Source organism: Oryctolagus cuniculus, chromosome 20 (genome assembly GCF_051225735.1).
Source record: "Oryctolagus cuniculus isolate XC-2025 breed Fujian yellow rabbit chromosome 20, ASM5122573v1, whole genome shotgun sequence".
In the NCBI taxonomy this organism is placed as follows: domain Eukaryota; kingdom Metazoa; phylum Chordata; class Mammalia; order Lagomorpha; family Leporidae; genus Oryctolagus; species Oryctolagus cuniculus.
Window position 1 is genome coordinate 30,233,427 of NC_142886.1, and position 19,098 is coordinate 30,252,524.

Consider the following 19,098-nt stretch of genomic DNA (forward strand, 5'->3'; position numbering starts at 1 on the left):
GATAAAAAATAAGAAAAAAATCTTCCATGTTCATGGGTTGAAAGAATCAATAACAAAAAAATGTCCATTCTTTCAAAAGAAATTTACAGATTCAATGTGATATCAATCAAAATACCAAAGACATTCTTCGCAGATCTGGAAGAAATGACGCTGAAATTCATATGGAGGCACAAGAGACCTCGAATAGCTAAAGCTAACTTATACAACAAAAACAGAGCCAGAGGCATCACACTACCAGATTTCAAGACATATTGCAGAGCAGTTATAATCAAAACAGCCTGGTACTGGTACAAAAACAGATGGATAGACCAGTGGAACAGAACAGAAACACCAGAAATCAGTCCAAACATCTACAGCCAATTTATATTTGATCAAGGATCCAAATCCAATTCCTGGAGTAAGGACAGTCTATTCAACAAATGGTGCTGGGAAAACTGGATTTCCACATGCAGAAGCATGAAGCAAGACCTCTACCTTACACCTTACACAAAAATCCACTCAACATGGATTAAAGATCTAAATCTATGACCCAACACCATCAAATTATTAAAGAACATCAGAGAAACCCTAAAAGATATTGGCACAGGCAAAGACTTCTTGGAAAAGACCCCAGAGGCACAGGCAGCCAAAGCCAAAATTAACAAATGGGATTACATCAAATTGAGAAGTTCCGTACTGCAAAATAAAGTCAGAAAAGTGAAGAGGCAACTGACAGAATAGGAGAAATTATCTGCAAACTATGCAACCGATAAAGGGTTAATAACAAGAATCTATGAAGAGATCAAGAAATTCCACAACAAAACAGGCAGTTAAGAGATGAGCAAAGGACTTAAACAGACATTTTTTCAAAAGAGGAAATCCAAATGGTCAACAGACACATGAAAAAATGTTCAAGATCACCGGCTGTCATGGAAATGCAAATCAAAACCACAATAAGGTTTCACCTAACCCCAGTTCGAATAGCATACATACAGATATTAAGGAACAATAAATGCTGGCAAGGATGTGGGGAAAAAGTTACCCTAATTCACTGCTGGTCGGAATGTAAATTGGTAAACTATGGAACACACAGATACCTCAAAAATCTGAATATAGATCTCCCATATGACCCAGCCATCCCACTCCTGGAAATTTACCCAGGAACAATGAAATCATTAAACAAAAGAGCTCTCTGTACTTCCATGTTTATTGCAGCTCAATTCACTATAGCTAAGACATGGAATCAACCTAAATGCCCATTAACTAAAGACTGGATAAAGAAATTATTGGGTATGTACACTATGGAATACTACACAGCAGTAAAGACAAAAATGAAATCTGGTCATTTGCAACAAAATGGATCAATCTGGAAAACTTCATACTTAGTGAAATAAGCCAGTTCCAAAGGGACAAATACTATATGTTTTCCCTGATCTGTGAGAACTAATAGCACACCTAAAGCAAAAGCTGTAAAAGTGAAATTGACACTTTGAGAATGACTTGAACAGCCCTCATCTTGACTATCGAGAAACATTTTTTCCCTCTTCATATTATATGTTGAACTCTTAACAGAGTAATTCATATGTAAGTGAAGTCAATTGAAACTGGATCTCAATAAAAAATAAGAGGGGGTAAGAGAGGGAGGAGGAAATTTGTAACTGTGAAGCTTCATAGTTCTGCATACATTCCTATGGACTGACTTCTAAGGGTACAGTTTAAAACCTTGTCATGGGACTCCAAATCCCATTAAAAATTGTGATAAAAATGTCATCTTAATTGTTAAAGTGATCATCTTAATCCTATCTATATGCTCACTTTAACACTTAATTGTTGAGGAGATCATATAAATAGCATCAAGTGCCTGGTGATAATAGACAATATTAAAATGGAGGGAATGTCCAACATGCAAAGCAGTCCAAACAGCAGACTCATAGAATGACAATTGCTTTAAGTAACACTATGACCTCAGAATCAGCCCTTAAGGCATTTGGATGTGGCTGAAAAGCCCATGAGAGCAGTTCAGGCATGGAAAAGCAAGACACTGTGGCAAAAAAATATCCTACATCATGGATCCCTGTGAGTGAAACTCCAGCGAGAAGAAGGGACCATCAAAGAAGGATGTACTTTTAGCTGAAGGGAGGAGAGAACTTCTACTTTGCTTATGGCCTTGTCTAAATACTGACGGAGTTTGTGGTCATAAAAGTCTTCCATAGCCTTGACAGTTCATGGCAAGAGCCTCAGGTGATCACTGACGTCATAACTAAGAGTGCTAACTGTTAAACTAACAACAGAAGTCACTGTGCACTTACTCCCCGTGTAGGACCTCTATCTTCAATGCGTTGTACTAGGAGAATTAACTGCAAAATTTGCTCCCAAACTATACTTTATATGTTGTGTGTGTGTGTGCGTGCAAACTGTTGAAACCTTTGCTTAGTATAGAGTTGGTCTTCTGTATATAAAGTTAATTAATAATGAAAAAAAAAAAAAAGAAAACTTATCTCAGAATTCTTAAGGGCCTGTTTTGGGTGTGTGGTCCCTTCATATCATTTGAGAAAACTGAGGTTAACAGTGATTGCTGTCCTATTACCTGTGAGTCAAAATAGCCCACTAGACCTTCACTTCTACACTAGATGAACAGGAATGGCCTCACAGCAAGATCCTTACTGGTCTGGTGTTGTTGAGGGTAAGAAAAGGAATGACAGTATTTTTTTTTTCGGACAGGCAGAGTTAGTGAGAGAGAGAGACAGATAGGTCTCCCTTCCGTTGGTTCATCCCCCAAATGGCCGCTATGGCCAGCCCGCTGCGCCGATCTAAAGCCTGAGGCCAGGTGCTTCTCCTGGTCTCCCATGCGGGTGCAGAGCCCAGGCACTTCGGCCATCCTCCACTGCCTTCCAGGGCCACAGTAGAGAGCTGGACTGGAAGAGGAGCAACCGGGACAGAATCCAGCGCCCCAACCAGGACTAGAACCCAGGGTGCCAGCACCGCAGGCAGAGGATTAGCCTAGTGAGCCCTGGCGCCAGCCGGAATGACAATATCTTTTAGCTCAATTATGCATGTTGCTTTTAAGAGTGAAGTTATGTTTTTTGAGGTAACTCCTGCTTTGGCTACTAGACAAGATTAAATAGAAGCCTGCAAACCTGACTGACAGACCCAGGGAGACATTTGCATTTATTAGGGGACTGGGCTAATTAAAAAAGCCTAGAGGGGAAGCTATGGGTGGCCAAGTATCTTTTGAGTAGCACATCCTTTTAATGTGAGGGGCCTGAACTTAGAAGTATGTAATAAGATAGGTATATACTCAGTCTTCCTTCTCATTTACAGGTCTAGAGTTTCTCAATCTCCCATGGTTCAAGAGAAATGGAACAAATATGAGTGTTTCACAAATGCATTATCCATGTACTTAGAGAAAATTTGCTATCAATTTGGAAAATGATTAACCCAAGTGTTTATTGGACACTTTCATATTCCCATTTTGGACAATGGATATTGAAGAGCATTGCAGCTTGGTTCTCCAGCTCACTTCAAGGTTCCCCTTCCTAGTCCTGCCACAGTCTGTTGTCACGGATAAACTGCCTCCCACAGCTGTTCTTTCTGCCCGCACTTCTGTCCATTTCCTCTATCCTCCCTAAACACTCTTCACCAAATCCTTTGTGTATCTAACAGCCTTAGGAAAGATTCGGCAAAACTGATAAACACATGGCTACACAATGGAAACCTATGAAAACTGACTATTTGGCCAGCACCCCGGCTCACTAGGCTAATCCTCCACCTGCGGCGCCAGCACACCAGGTTCTAGTTCCAGTTGGGGTGCTGGATCCTGTCCTGGTTGCCCCTCTTCCAGGCCAGCTCTCTGCTGTGGCCCAGGAGTGCAGTGGAGGATGGCCCAAGTGCTTGGGCCCTGCAAGCGCATGGGAGACCAGGAGAAGCACCTGGCTCCTGGCTTCGGATCAGCATAACACACCGGCCACAGCGCGCCAGCCATTGGAGGGTGAACCAACAGAAAAAGGAAGACCTTTCTCTCTCTCTGTCCACTTTGTCAAAAAAAAAAAAAAAAGGAAACTGACTATTAGACTCTCCTTGTATCAGCCAGAGTTTATTCAGGAATACAGAAACCACACAAGTCATTTCAGAAGACAGAACTTAACAGAAGGAATTCCTTGATCAGACATTGCAGGGAAGCAATGGAATTTAAAATTGAACAATGGGGCCTAGGCGGAGCCAAGATGGCGGAATAGTGAGGGCGCGCACCGATAGTCCGGAAAAATTTAGTTTAATAAAAGGGGAGTTACGGTAGCCGCAGAAAAAAAGAACCAGGGAAAAATTGCATGGGAATCGTGAGTCGGAGGACCTACTGGGAGAACAAGGTCGCCCACCGCGCGGAAGCCAAGTCGCGGGACCCAGCCGCAGAAGCCCCAGGGTCGGCACGCCAGTGCTCCAAGGGGAGTGCACGCCACACAGACAACAGCGGGGAGACTTGGGACGCTCAGGGCTCCGAGTCCACACATCGGCGCTGGAAGGGGAGGTGAGCTCAATAACCCGAGACATTGGTGGGGAAACGGGGGTCAGAATCTAGAGGGGGGCCGGAAAGTGCAGCAAACTCACTACCGGAAAGAAGGAAAAAAAAGCTTCGGGGTTTCTCTTCCCCCTAACCTTGCAAAGGTTACAAGGCTGCAAGGCTTGAAGAGACAAAGAGCAGGCCTCCTCTCTGGATTTACATATCAATGGGGGAGAGCTAAGGAACTGAGTCACTACAATTCAGTAGCCTAGGCAACCCAGTGGGAGTCCAGAGGAGCCAAAGACTGGAAGCTAAATACCATCAATTCTGCACAGCCATGCCCTGCGGTGTTACTTACCCCCTGAATAAATAAAATAAATAAATAAATAAAAAGAGAGAGATTTACCACGCATAACCTGAGGGTGTCACCTTTGCACACCCTTAACCAGGAAGAACCAGGCAGAGCTCTCAGGCCGCACCCATCTCAAGCCTCCAAGGCTCCTCCAACAGCAGGCAGTCCACTTAACACGGACACAGTATAAAAAAAAAAAAAAAAAACGCACAGTGACGCAAGAAGAATTAACTATGCCGAGTAACAAACACAGAAATAGAGGGAGCAAGATCAACGATGACACTATGATGCCTCCAAATAAGCAAAACACCCCAAGCCAAGAGTATGAAGATGATGAGATAGAAGAAATGCAAGATACGGATTTCAAAAAATTTATGATAAGAACATTTAGAAGTTTTCAAAAGCAAATCCTTGAACTACAGAAATCCTTAATGGACAAGATTGAAAATCTCTCTCGTGAAAACGAAATTTTAAGGAAGAGTCAAAATGAAACTCAGAAACTAGTAGAACAGGAAAGTGTTATAGTGAAGAGAAATCAAAATGAAATGAAGAGCTCAATAGATCAAATGACAAACACATTAGAAAGCCTTAAAAACAGAATGGGTGAAGCAGAAGAGAGAATATCGGACTTAGAAGATAGAGCACAGGAAAACATACAGTCAAACCAAAGAAAAGAAGAGGAAATTAGAAACCTAAAAAATATTGTTGGGAATCTACAGGATACTATTAAAAAAACCAACATTCGAGTTCTAGGAGTTCCTGAAGGCATGGAGAGAGAGAAAGGATTGGAAGGCCTTTTTAGTGAGATACTAGCAGAGAACTTTCCAGGTTTGGAGAAGGACAGAGATATCCTAGTACAGGAAGCTCATAGAACCCCCAATAAACATGACCAAAAGAGATCCTCACCACGACACGTGGTAATTAAACTTACCACAGTGAAACATAAAGAAAAGATCCTAAAATGTGCAAGAGAGAAACGTCAGATTACTCTCAGAGGATCTCCAATCAGACTCACAGCTGACTTCTCATCAGAAACCCTACAAGCTAGGAGGGAATGGCGAGACATAGCACAGGTGCTAAGAGAGAAAAATTGCCAGCCCAGAATATTATATCCTGCCAAGCTCTCATTTGTGAATGAAGGTGAAATAAAGACCTTTCATAGCAAACAGAAATTGAAAGACTTTGTGGCCACTCGTCCGGCCCTGCAAAAGATACTTAAAGATGTGCTACACTCAGAAACACAGAAACACGGCCATCAATATGAAAGAAGGGAAAGGAAAAACACCTACCAGTAAAAGAACATGGGAAGCTCAAAGCATATACTAGAAAATATTTCCGGGAAAATGGCAGGGCAAAGTCACTACGTATCAATAGTCACATTGAACATTAATGGTCTGAATTCTTCAGTTAAAAGACACCGTTTGGCTAACTGGCTCACAGAACACAACCCAACTATTTGTTGCCTACAAGAAACACACCTCTCTAACAAAGAGGCATGCAGACTGAAAGTGAAAGGTTGGAAAAAGATATTCCATGCCAACAGAAACCAAAAAAAAGCAGGTGTAGCCATATTAATATCAGACAAAATAAACTTTAATACAAAAACTGTTAAGAGAGACAAAGAGGGACACTATATAATGATTAAGGGTTCAATTCAACAGGAAGATGTAACTATTATAAATGTATATGCACCAAATTACAGGGCACCGGTCTTTTTAAAAGATATGCTAAGGGACTTAAAGGGAGATTTAGATTCCAATACAATAGTACTGGGGGACTTCAATACTCCACTCTCAGAAATAGACAGATCATCCGGACAGAAGATCAACAAGGAAACAGCAGATTTAATTGACACTATTGCCCAAATGGATCTAACAGATATCTACAGAACTTTCAACCCTACATCTACAGACTTCACATTCTTCTCAGCAGCGCATGGAACCTTCTCTAGGATTGATCACATACTAGGCCATAAAGCAAGTCTCAGCAAATTTAAAAGAATTAGAATCATACCATGCAGCTTCTCAGACCACAGCAGGATGAAGCTGGAAATTAGCAACTCAGGAAACCCCAGAAAGTATGCAAACACATGGAGACTGAACAACATGCTCCTGAATGAACACTGGGTCATTCAAGAAATCAAAAGAGAAATCAAAAACTTTCTGGAAGTAAATGAAGACAACAACACAACATATCAAAACTTATGGGATACAGCAAAAGCAGTATTGAGAGGCAAATTTATAGCAATAGGTGCCTATACCAAGAAATTGGAAAGGTACCAAATAAATGAGCTTTCAGCGCACCTCAAGGACCTAGAAAAACTGCAGCAAACCAAACCCAAATCCAGTAGGAGAAGAGAAATAATTAAAACCAGAGAAGAAATTAACAGGATTGAATCCAAAAAAACATTACAAAAAATCAGCCAAGCGAGAAGCTGGTTTTTTGAAAAAATAAACAAAATTGACACCCCATTGGCCCAACTAACTAAAAAAAGAAGAGAAAAGACCCAAATCAATAAAATCAGAGATGAAAAAGGAAATGTAACAACAGACACCACAGAAATAAAAAGAATCATCAGAAATTACTACAAGGACCTGTATGCCAGCAAACAGGAAAACCTATCAGAAATGGATAGATTCCTGGACACATGCAATCTACCAAAATTGAACCATGAAGACATCGAAAACCTAAATAGACCCATAACTGAAACAGAAATTGAAACAGTAATAAAGGCCCTCCCAACAAAGAAAAGTCCAGGACCAGATGGATTCACTGCTGAATTCTACCAGACATTTAAAGAAGAACTAATCCCATTTCTTCTCAAACTATTCAGAACAATCGAAAAAGAGGGAATCCTCCCAAATTCTTTCTATGAAGCCAGCATCACCTTAATCCCTAAGCCAGAGAAAGATGCAGCACTGAAAGAAAATTACAGACCAATATCCCTGATGAACATAGACGCAAAAATCCTCAATAAAATTCTGGCCAATAGAATACAACAACACATCAGGAAAATCATCCACCCAGACCAAGTGGGATTCATCCCTGGTATGCAGGGATGGTTCAACATTCGCAAATCAATCAATGTGATTCACCACATTAACAGACTGCAGAAGAAAAACCATATGATTATCTCAATTGATGCAGAGAAAGCATTTGATAAAATTCAACACCCTTTCATGATGAAAACTCTAAGCAAATTGGGTATAGAAGGAACATTCCTCAATATAATCAAAGCAATTTATAAAAAACCCACAGCCAGCATCCTATTGAATGGGGAAAAGTTGGAAGCATTTCCACTGAAATCTGGCACCAGGCAGGGATGCCCACTCTCACCACTGCTATTTAACATAGTTCTGGAAGTTTTAGCCAGAGCCATCAGACAAGAAAAAGAAATCAAAGGAATACAAATCAAGAAGGAAGAAGTCAAACTATCCCTCTTTGCAGACGATATGATTCTGTACTTAGAGGATCCAAAGAACTCTACTAAGAGACTATTGGAACTCATAGAGGAGTTTGGCAAAGTGGCAGGATATAAAATCAATGCACAAAAATCAACAGCTTTTGTATACACAAGCAATGCCATGACTGAGAAAGAACTGCTAAGATCAATCCCATTCACAATAGCTACAAAAACAATCAAATACCTTGGAATAAACTTAACCAAGGACGTTAAAGATCTCTACGATGAAAATTACAAAACCTTAAAGAAAGAAATAGAAGAGGATACCAAAAAATGGAAAAATCTTCCATGCTCATGGATTGGAAGAATCAACATCATCAAAATGTCCATTCTCCCAAAAGCAATTTATAGATTCAATGCAATCCCAATCAAGATACCAAAGACATTCTTCGCAGATCTAGAAAAAATGATGCTGAAATTCATATGGAGGCACAAGAGACCTCGAATAGCTAAAGCAATCTTGTACAACAAAAACAAAGCCGGAGGCATCACAATACCAGACTTCAGGACATACTACAGGGCAGTTGTAATCAAAACAGCATGGTACTGGTACAGAAACAGATGGATAGACCAATGGAACAGAATTGAAACACCAGAAATCAACCCAAACATCTACAGCCAGCTTATATTTGATCAAGGATCCAAATCAAATTCCTGGAGCAAGGACAGTCTATTCAATAAATGGTGCTGGGAAAACTGGATTTCCACGTGCAGAAGCATGAAGCAAGACCCCTACCTTACACCTTACACAAAAATCCACTCAACGTGGATTAAAGACCTAAATCTACGTCCTGACACCATGAAGTTATTAGAGAACATTGGAGAAACCCTTCAAGATATTGGCACAGGCAAAGAATTTCTGGAAAAGACCCGGGAGGCACAGACAGTCAAAGCCAAAATCAACTATTGGGATTGCATCAAATTGAGAAGTTTCTGTACTGCAAAAGAAACAGTCAGGAGAGTGAAGAGACAACCGACAGAATGGGAAAAAATATTTGCAAACTATGCAACAGATAAAGGGTTAATAACCAGAATCTACAAAGAGATCAAGAAACTCCACAAAAACAAAACCAACAACCCACTTAAGAGATGGGCCAAGGACTTCAATAGACATTTTTCAAAAGAGGAAATCCAAATGGCCAACAGGCACATGAAAAAATGTTCAAGGTCACTAGCAATCAGGGAAATGCAAATCAAAAGCACAATGAGGTTTCACCTCACCCCGGTTAGAATGGCTCACATACAGAAATCTACCAACAACAGATGCTGGCGAGGATGTGGGGAAAAAGGGACACTAACCCACTGTTGGTGGGAATGCAAACTGGTCAAGCCACTATGGAAATCAGTCTGGAGATTCCTCAGAAACCTGAATATAACCCTACCGTTCGACCCAGCCATCCCACTCCTTGGAATTTACCCAAAGGAGTTTAAATTGATAAACAAAAAAGCGGTCTGCACCCTAATGTTTATTGCAGCACAATTCACAATAGCCAAGACCTGGAACCAACCTAAATGCCCATCAACGGTAGACTGGATAAAGAAATTATGGGATATGTATTCTTTAGAGTACTATACCGCAGTAAGAAACAACGAAATCCAGTCATTTGCAACAAAATGGAGGAATCTGGAACACATCATGCTGAGTGAAGTAAGCCAGTCCCAAAGGGACAAATACCATATGTTCTCCCTGATCGGTGACAACTGACTGAACACCAAAGAGGAAACCTGTTGAAGTGAAGTGGACACTATGAGAAATGGTGACTTGATCAGCATAGCCCTGACTGCTGATGGACAACTTAATACATTATCCCTCATAGTATTTTTTTTTTGTCTGTTCTACTTGATATGACTGGTTTAATTCTGTAATTATCACACAGTTATTCTTGAGTGTTGAAAATTAACTGAAATGTGATCCCTGTTGAACGTAAGAGTGGGAATAAGAGAGGGAAGAGATGTGTAATTTGGGGCATGCTCGGGCTGACTTGCCCCAATTGGTAGAGTTGGAAACATACCAGGGGATTCCAATTCAATCCCATCAAGGTGGCATGTGCCAATGCCATCTCGCTATTCCAGGTGATCAATTTCAGTTCACAATTGATCATAATGAAAGGACTGAGAGTCAAGGGGAGCACATGGGCAAGTCTAGTATCTGCTGACACCAACCGATAGAATGGATAAAGGGGAGAGTGGTCCAGCATGGGAAGTGAGATGCTCAGCAGACTCATAGAATGGCGGATGTCCTAAATAGCACTCTGGCCTCAGAATCAGCCCTGAAGGCACTCGGATCTGGCTGAAAAGTCCATGAGAGTATTTCAGGCATGGAAAGCCAAGACACTCTGGCAAAAAGATCTCTGTGAGTGAGATCCCAGTGGAAAGAACAGGTCTTCAAAGAGGGAGGTGCCTTTCTCTGAAGGGAGGAGAGAACCTCCACTTTGACTATGACCGTGTCCAAACAAGATAAGAGTCGGAGAACTCAGGGGGCTTCCATAGCCTTGGAAACTCATAACTGGTGCATAGGGAGATTACTGATGCCATAAACAGGAGTGTCAATTTGTGAAGTCAACAGCAGGAGTCACTGTGCACTTACTCCTCATGTAGGATCTCTGTCCTTAACGTGCTGTACACTGAGGCTTAATGCTATAACGAGTACTCAAACAGTATATTTCACTTTGTGTTTCTATGGGGGTGCAAACGATTGAAATCTTTACTTAATGTACACTAAACTGATCTTCTGTAAAAAAAAAAAAAAAAAAAAAAATTATCAATTCCCAACTTGACTCTCACTGGGATTAAACATGACAATAGGTCTGATCTGATTTCATCATCATTTAAAAAAAAAATCATCTATTATTTTTCACTTTATGTTTCTGTGTGGGAGCAAACTGTTGAAATACTTACTTAAGGTATGCTAGGCTGATCTTCTGTATATTAAGATAATCGAAAATGAATCTTGACGTGAATGGAGGGGGAGAGGGAGTGGGAAGGGGGGGGTTGTGGGTGGGAGGGACGGTATGGGGGGGGAAGCCATTGTAACACATGAGTCGTACTTTGGAAATTTATATTCATTAAATAAAAGATAAAAAAAAAAAAAAACACCCTGGCCTACATTTCGAAAAAAATAAAAATAAAAAAAAAAAAAATTGAACAATGAACAAATTATCTATTTTTTTTTAAAGGTCTTCCTTCCGTTGGTTCACTCCACAAATGGCTGCTATGGCCAGTGCTGCGCCAATCTGAAGCCAGGAGCCCGGTGCTTCTTCCTGGTCTCCCATGCGCTTGCAGGGCCCAAGGACTTGGGCCATCCTCCACTGCACTCCTGGGCCACAGCAGAGAGCTGGCCTGGAAGAGGGGCAACCGGGACTAGAACCGGTGCCCATATGGGATGCCGGCGCCTCAGGCAGAGGAGTAACCAAGTGAGCCACGGCGCTGGCCCGACTGTCTATGACCGTAGAATTCCGACCCGCAAGCAGTACAGCAAGCAGTGGAGGAATCCTGACCACAGCCTCTGGAGCAATTACTCCAGAATGGTGAGGACTTGACCAATGACTGGCAGCCTCCCCCTATTTTTGCTTCCTGCACCCTTCTACTTTGGGATGGACCTTCCTCATCAGTCGCTTAAAACTGGTCCGCTTCATGTTTACATGCCTCCACTCTCCCTTTGCTAACCATCTCCAATTAGGGCATTCCTGGGCATTTCCTTCCTTTTGCTATAATGCTTTCCTACTCTACTGTCTCTGTATCTCCTCCATATACATATGCTTGTGATGATTCTCTTGCTATAAATAAAGGCTTTGACTGCATGGCCTAAGTTTGTTCTTTGGGTGGTCTTTGATTATTTCCCCAGTGGAATTTTTAAAAGGATATCATGAAGTAAGACTAATTTAATCAATCTAATAAGCAGGCATTTCCTCTAAGTTTGGAGAAAAGGGACCATATGAGAACTTAAAGCCCAGATCCTACAGAGTCAGGAGAGTCCTTTAGGAGGTGGCTGCCATCTGAGTGTTGCGAGCAAATTAGAATCTTGGGATGGGCAGGACTTATATCTGGGGCTAAGTCTTCCTTGGAAAGGGTGCTGCCCCTCCGATGCTGCCACATCTGAGAGAACAAAATGGAGCCATTTCTCTAAGGGTCAAAAGATAGAGTAGAGCCAACCTCTGCTCCTTGGGTAGAAGCCTGTACCCGAGGAATGACTGTGGTAACAGCAAGTGGGCTCCAGTGACAGAAGAGCAAAGAGAGGAAGAATCAAATCCCCAGACGCATTCAGCAAAACTTAACATCAGCAGTTCACAAGCAAAACACTCTTGGCAAAATCCAAGAGCACTCACAGCCAAGCAGAGTAAACAAGGGCAACACAGGAGAAAGGCAATCAATAAGCAACAGCACTTCAGGCCTGGGCTTTCGGCAGAGGTTAAGACATTGTCTAGGATGCTGCCCTCCCATATCAGAGTGCCCGAGTCAAAGTCTCAACTCCACTCCTGGTTCCCAGCTCCCTCCTTCTGTGCACCCTGAGAGATGGCAGTGATAGCTCGGGTAGGTGGGTCCCTGCCACCTAATTGGGAGACTCAAGCTGATTTCCAGATGCCAGACTTTGGCCTGACTGTTGCAGATATTTGGGAGTGGAATGTCATTCTTATTTGTCTCTTTCATTCTGTTTCTCTGCCTTTCCAATAAATAAATAATTTTAAATGTTGATAAATTAACACTTTCATATTTAAAATAATTTTGACTACTCACTTCACAAAAAGCCAGTAGTTTGCTTTTATTTTATTTTTTTCTGCATCTTTTCCATGGTCCTCTTTGTTTTGTCCAACTGGCCAGAAGATAAATATCTCCCAGGCAGTCTCAGTGTATATACCCCTAACCAGCCAATGAAGCTTTGCAAAATGCTGTGAACTCCAGAAAGCAGTTGTGCCACTCCCTGGGGGGACAGAAGCAGATGCAACCAACTGGGATTTCTAAAGAGCTTTTTGTCCTTGTTTACTTTGTTACGCATGTTTCCATGATATGCTGGCATATGTGCTGGCAGATGCTGGGGTGACCACAAAGGTGAGGTTTCTAGGAGGAGGTGGCCATTTAACAATGTCTCACTGTGGGAAAATGCATGTTTAACAAGGGCAAGGGCATGAAGATTCAGTGGCTGGGAAGGAGATGTGTGCAGATGAAGAGAACAAATTCAAGGTCAGGAAACTCTCAGAGATTCAATAACTGCAGAAGAATGCTTACTTCTATTTACACTGCAAAGTAATACAACTTGCAAAAATGATAGTTTTTATCAAGTACAATATATCAGTGTATTAATGTGTGAAGAACTGAAAATCTCCCTCATCCTCTATTATTCCCATCGCTTATGCATATCCACTGTAGCTATATTTTTTAGGCTTATTTCTATGGGTAGTCCTTGGCTTTGAGCTTGGCCACTTCACTTGTTTTATCCAATGGAATAATAGTAAGTCTGACATAAAAAGAGCTTAAAAGCATTGGGTTTCAGTCTTTTAAAAATATTTATCTTTTAGAAAAATAAGTAAACACAGTATTTTTCTGAGAATCACACATAAAGGGCATTGGAGTGAGAAAGAGATCAATCTTGCATCTACTAGTTCACTCCCCAAATGACCACAACAGCCGGATCTGGGGCAGGTGGAAGCCAGGAGTCTGGAACTCCATCCTGCCCTCCCACATAGGTGGCAGGGGCCCAAGCCCTTGGGTTATAGTCCACTGATTTCCCAGGAACATCAGCAGGGAGCTGGATTCAAAGGTGAAAACCTGGAACTCAAATCAGGCAATAGGACATGGGATCTCAGTATCCCAAGTGGCGGCTTAATCTTCCATACTACAACATGGGCTACATAAATGTTTGCTTATTTTTATTTGAAAGAAGATGTGGGAGCCCAAGAAGAAGAAAGCAATCTTCCATCCACTGGTTCACTCCCAAAATGATGGTAACAGCCATACATGGGCCAGATCAAGGGCAGGAACTCCAACAAGATTTCTCATGCAAGTGGTAGGTGGCAGGGACCCAAGTATATGAACCATTATCTGCTGGCTTCCCGGGTGCTCATCAGCAGAAACCTGGACCATCCAAAGCAGAGGCATGACTCAAACCCAGGCATTCTGTATATGGAATGAGAACACCCCAGGTGGTGGCTCGCTGTACCCCAATGTACTTCCTTGGAGTTTCCCTCATGTGTTGCTGGGAAGCTTTCCAACATCATGCAAAAAGAAACCTAAGCTTGCTGTCCAGAGGAAAAAGAAGACAATGTGAAGACAGAATCCAGTACCCCAACCATCCTGCCATTCCAGAGGCGGCTCAGGTATGTGACTGGACACGTGAGTAACATCTTGACCATCCATCTGAACTGAGTCAGAAAGACTTCCAAGTCAATCTGCTGAATCATGAGAACTTACATGAGGGTCCTTCAATAGTTCACAGAAAAATGGAATTAAAAGCTAATTTTGCTATGAAGAAATTTGAAATGTTTGCATAGAACTTTTATAACATTCATGAACTTTTTGTTCATACATAAACATTTGTTTTATGTATCTACCTGAGGTTTAGTTTATTATGCCGAGTAAGTTAACTCACAGAGATGGGGATATTGAAATAGGAAGAGAAGCATGTTAGCATAAACGGATTGGTATATATGAATACCATGTTCCAAATCATTTTATGTTTAATAATCTGAAGCTGACTATAGTCTTAACAATTCCAATGCTATATAAGACAAAAATCCTTTTATCAATAGCCCATCATTTTGTACTATCTACATTAGTTGGATGTTTACTTCTGGCTCTATTTGCTTTGTGAATTAGAAAAAAAAGTTTTCTTAATTTTTCTTTACTCCATAGTATGTCTTGAAAATATTCCCATGCCCACAAGGATAAATCTATTGCTATATACAATCAAGACTGCTTTATTTCCTAAACCTCCATGATATAATTCAAAAGCTGTTAGATCAAGTTACCCTAAATTTATTTTTCAAATTACCTTGACCATTTTTTCCACATTATTTCTTCACTTGAAATTTAGACTCAACTGGTCAATATAGATAAAAATCTTAGTGAAATTTTGAAGGATTCTATTGAATGTATTAATTTTGAAAGAACTGACTTCATTATACTGCATGTTCCAATTCATAAGCATGTTCTATTTATTTTACTTAGATCTTTCCATCACTTTCAGCAAATTCTTATGAAGTCCTACAAATTATTTTACTTTTGTTTCTAGATTTTTTTTTAAAAAAATATTTATTTGGAAGACAGAGTTACTCAGAAAGAGAAGAGGCAGAGAGAGCGCACGAGAGAGAAGTCTTCTATCTGCTGGTTCATCCCCAAGTTGGCCACAATAGCTGGAGCTGCACCAGTCCGAAGCCAGCACTGCAGGTAGCAGCTTTACCCGCTATGCCACAGTACCAGCCCTTTTTCCTAGATTTATTACTTGCCTTTTTTCATTGCTACAGAAATATTTAAATCCATTATTCTTTGCAGATATGGAGGAAAACATTCGACTCTTGCATCACTTATTTTGTCAGGCACAATGCCAAACTTTCTTATTCATTCTGATGGGAAAACTAAGAATCATCTAATAAACCCTGAAGATACAGATTATCTTACCATTGATAAATAACCACAATTTTGCACTTTCCTCTTAACAAGCCTACATCATGTTTTCTTAAATCATTAATAAAAATTCCAATGCAGTGTTGAGGACTAAAGGCATTTGTATCAAGTTCCTGACTGTGATGGGAATGTCTCTAGTGATTTAACCACTCACCACATTGTGTGTTAACACCTGGAGAAATCTCACATCAAATTAGAGTAGGTTCTAGTGCACATTTACTTTGTGGGTTTTTTTAAGATAAATAATGGGTTTGGGGGATCATGACATGCTTTTCAAGCATGTATTGAGGTGATCATATAGTTTTCTTCCTCACCTATGTACTGAATTATATTAAATTCTAATATTAAGCTATTCTTGCACTCCAAAGTAATACCCTGCTTGGCTATAGTGTGTTGTTTTCTAATACATTGCCATGCTACATTCATAGTTCTTCATTTTAGATATTACACCTCTTCACAGATGTAATTGTTCAGCAATTTCATGTTCTTATTCTCTAATTATCTAGCTTTACTAACAGATTAATGAAGATGGTCCCTGATTTAAGAGGGTTCGGCGTATGATTTTTCAATTATATGATGGTATGAAAATAATATGCACTCAGTATGAACTCTGCTTCAAATTTTCAATTTTGATACAAGGTGTGATCCTCTTGCATTATGAGGCAGGACCAGTGAGCTGCAGCTCTCTGTCAGCCCTGTGATCCTGGTAGTAAACAACCAACCCTCTACAATGTACTGTGTTACTGAGCTGTTATTAAGGTAGGTATAGGAAATGCATTGTGAACTGATGACAGTTTCAATATACAACAGGTGTAATGTGATGTAATCCCACAGTGGGCAGAGGAGTGTTTGCGTTTACTGCTCTGCCCTTGTATGGTCTAAGATTTGAAAATATCTTCACAGTAGAAGATGGAACTTGTCTGTGTGTGTGTATGGGTGTATGTACGGGTGTTTCTTTTTCTGCCAATGGTTTATATCTACTCTGAATGCACTTGAATTCTTTTCTATAATCTATCATCTGTCTCTGTCTCTCCCTGTCTGTCCATGCCTCCATCCCTCTCTCTGCCTCTACTATCCACATCTCTATCATTAGCTTTCCCAAGTAATTTATATTCTCACCTTTAAAAATAGTTGGTGAAAACTTCAGTTCAAAGAATCACTTTTTTTAACACATTAGTCAGCTTTTTGAGATAGTAGTTAATAATTATTAGTACTTTTACATAGTGCTTTCTATATAGGCACCAGAGCCAATGCCTTTCACAAATATACTCACCTTAATCTTGGTAACTAACCACTTTTGGTAGAATGTCACAAGATGCACTCGGGTAAGCAATGCTATCGAGACTTTTCACTACAGAGAACTCACACAGGGAATTAGTTAAGTAGGCACTGGAACACCAGAAAAGCAAAATGAGACCACTATAGTAACCTAGAAGGACATGGCGGAAGTAATGGCTGGAAGTAGATGCCACTCGGATGTGTAGCAGAACTAATGGGAGATCAGAACCCGCAAACTCCATGGAGTCGGAGTGCGCAGCTGTGTGTGCAAGGGGTAGGACTTCAGGTCATGCAAGGGAAGGAGGGGCCTCTTGGAAATGAGAAGGCAGTACCCGCATGCCCGCCCCAGGTATATATCCTTATGGTGGCTGAAAAGTACCCCAGACATAAATATCCCCAGACATTTCCCTGCTGGTGGTCATTTTAGTTTTCAATTTTTAGTATTGTCAACTATATAGCAATAAGCATTATTGTGAAGTTTGAAATTATTTCTGCAGAATAGATTTTTCTCATGCATGTTTGTAACTTTAAAGGACAGTGTATGGGAAATGGCTTTCTAAGAAATAAACAGATTACTGTTTTTAATTTTCCATTTTTTTAAAACACCCAACTCCTTCTTTTGCTGGCGTGTTCCATCACGTCACCATTTCAGTCCAGGGCAATGGCCCTGAAGAGATCAGGCCTATCATCCATCAGAGTTCTCACTGAGTCAGAGAAATAGCAGGACAGAGGATGGTATTCAAAGACACAGAGAAACAAAGCCAAAACACAGTCATCATTCATGTATAACATTATTAATGGGGCTACAATGTATGTTGATTAATGAAGAATTTTTTTCTCTTCATAGAAATGTTTACTTGATCACAGGTAGAAAGACAAGTCCCAGTGTCAGAACATTACCAGGAGCTTCAAATATACCTAGAAACATTGATTTCTTTTCCTTAAAGGGCTCTTAGCCTCACAGTTTCAATCTCTCCTCTCAATAAATTCAGGGCCCAATGCTTCATTTCACTTCTAAGTATTTTTCTACCCCTGTTACAGACTTCTGTCAAACCATTAACACTTCCAAATCCCGTCCCTTTTTTGTTTTGACTGGAGAATCAGAGACGTGAAGAGAAACAGGGAGAGAAGTCCCACATGCTGGTTCACTCTCCAAATCATGCAATGACAGGCACTAGGCAGGCTGGAGCTGGGAGATAGAAACTCAACCCAGGTATCCCACATGGGTAGCAGGGACCCAAGTACTTGAACCATGCCTTGCTGTCTCCCAAGGTGTACATTAGCAGAATGTTGGAATGGAGAGTAGAGCTGGGATTTGAACACAGCACTCCAATGTGGATACACACAAACTAGTGTCTTTACCACCAGGCCAAATATCTGCTCGCCCTTTCTTTATCCTGAAGCAGAAACACAAAAATACCTGTGTCTGAGCCAACATCTGACAAACCTAGCAGAGAAACCCTGGGGACAGAAATTACTAATCTGTGAAGAGTTGATTCATAGAAGATACAAATTTCACAAAACACAAGATGTATGATTTTCATGTGTACCTTGTCGTTTTCTTTAGTAACTAAGAAAAACAAAAGTGAGTGAGAGGAAGGAAGCCATTACTATGGTGGGCTGTATTTTCTAGAAGTGTTCATAGCCACATTTCCTGTTCTGTAACCTCAGAACCTCGACACCCTTCTCATCCAAAATGTAGAGCCTAATTCCTAGGGCATTGTGTAGGGCATTGTGATTTCCAGTATGAAGAACCAAAGGTTCTGCGATGCATGAAGTTTGTATACCCTAACGTTTTCCAGGGGAAAAAAAAAAGCAAAGGAAGAGACATTGGTCACTTCTAAAGCTAGCACACAAAAGGTGAGAGAGCGTGCATCTGGCCCCTTCTCCCTGGAGACACTCACTGTGGGCTCT

At 40.8% G+C, this 19,098-nt stretch overlaps 1 long non-coding RNA gene across 8 annotated transcripts in view; it reads right to left on the minus strand.

Annotated features, from left to right (window-relative positions):
- LOC149120124 (uncharacterized) overlaps window positions 1-19,098 on the minus strand; it is a 112,228-nt gene that overhangs the window by 75,348 nt on the left and 17,782 nt on the right. The window contains exon 4 of one of the 8 annotated variants that reach the window (XR_016226647.1): window positions 18,000-18,581. The exons of the other annotated variants lie outside the window; for them this stretch is intronic. This is a non-coding gene — a long non-coding RNA (uncharacterized LOC149120124). Of the gene's footprint in view, window positions 1-17,999; window positions 18,582-19,098 lie in introns of those variants that run through there. 8 annotated transcript variants of the gene reach the window in all.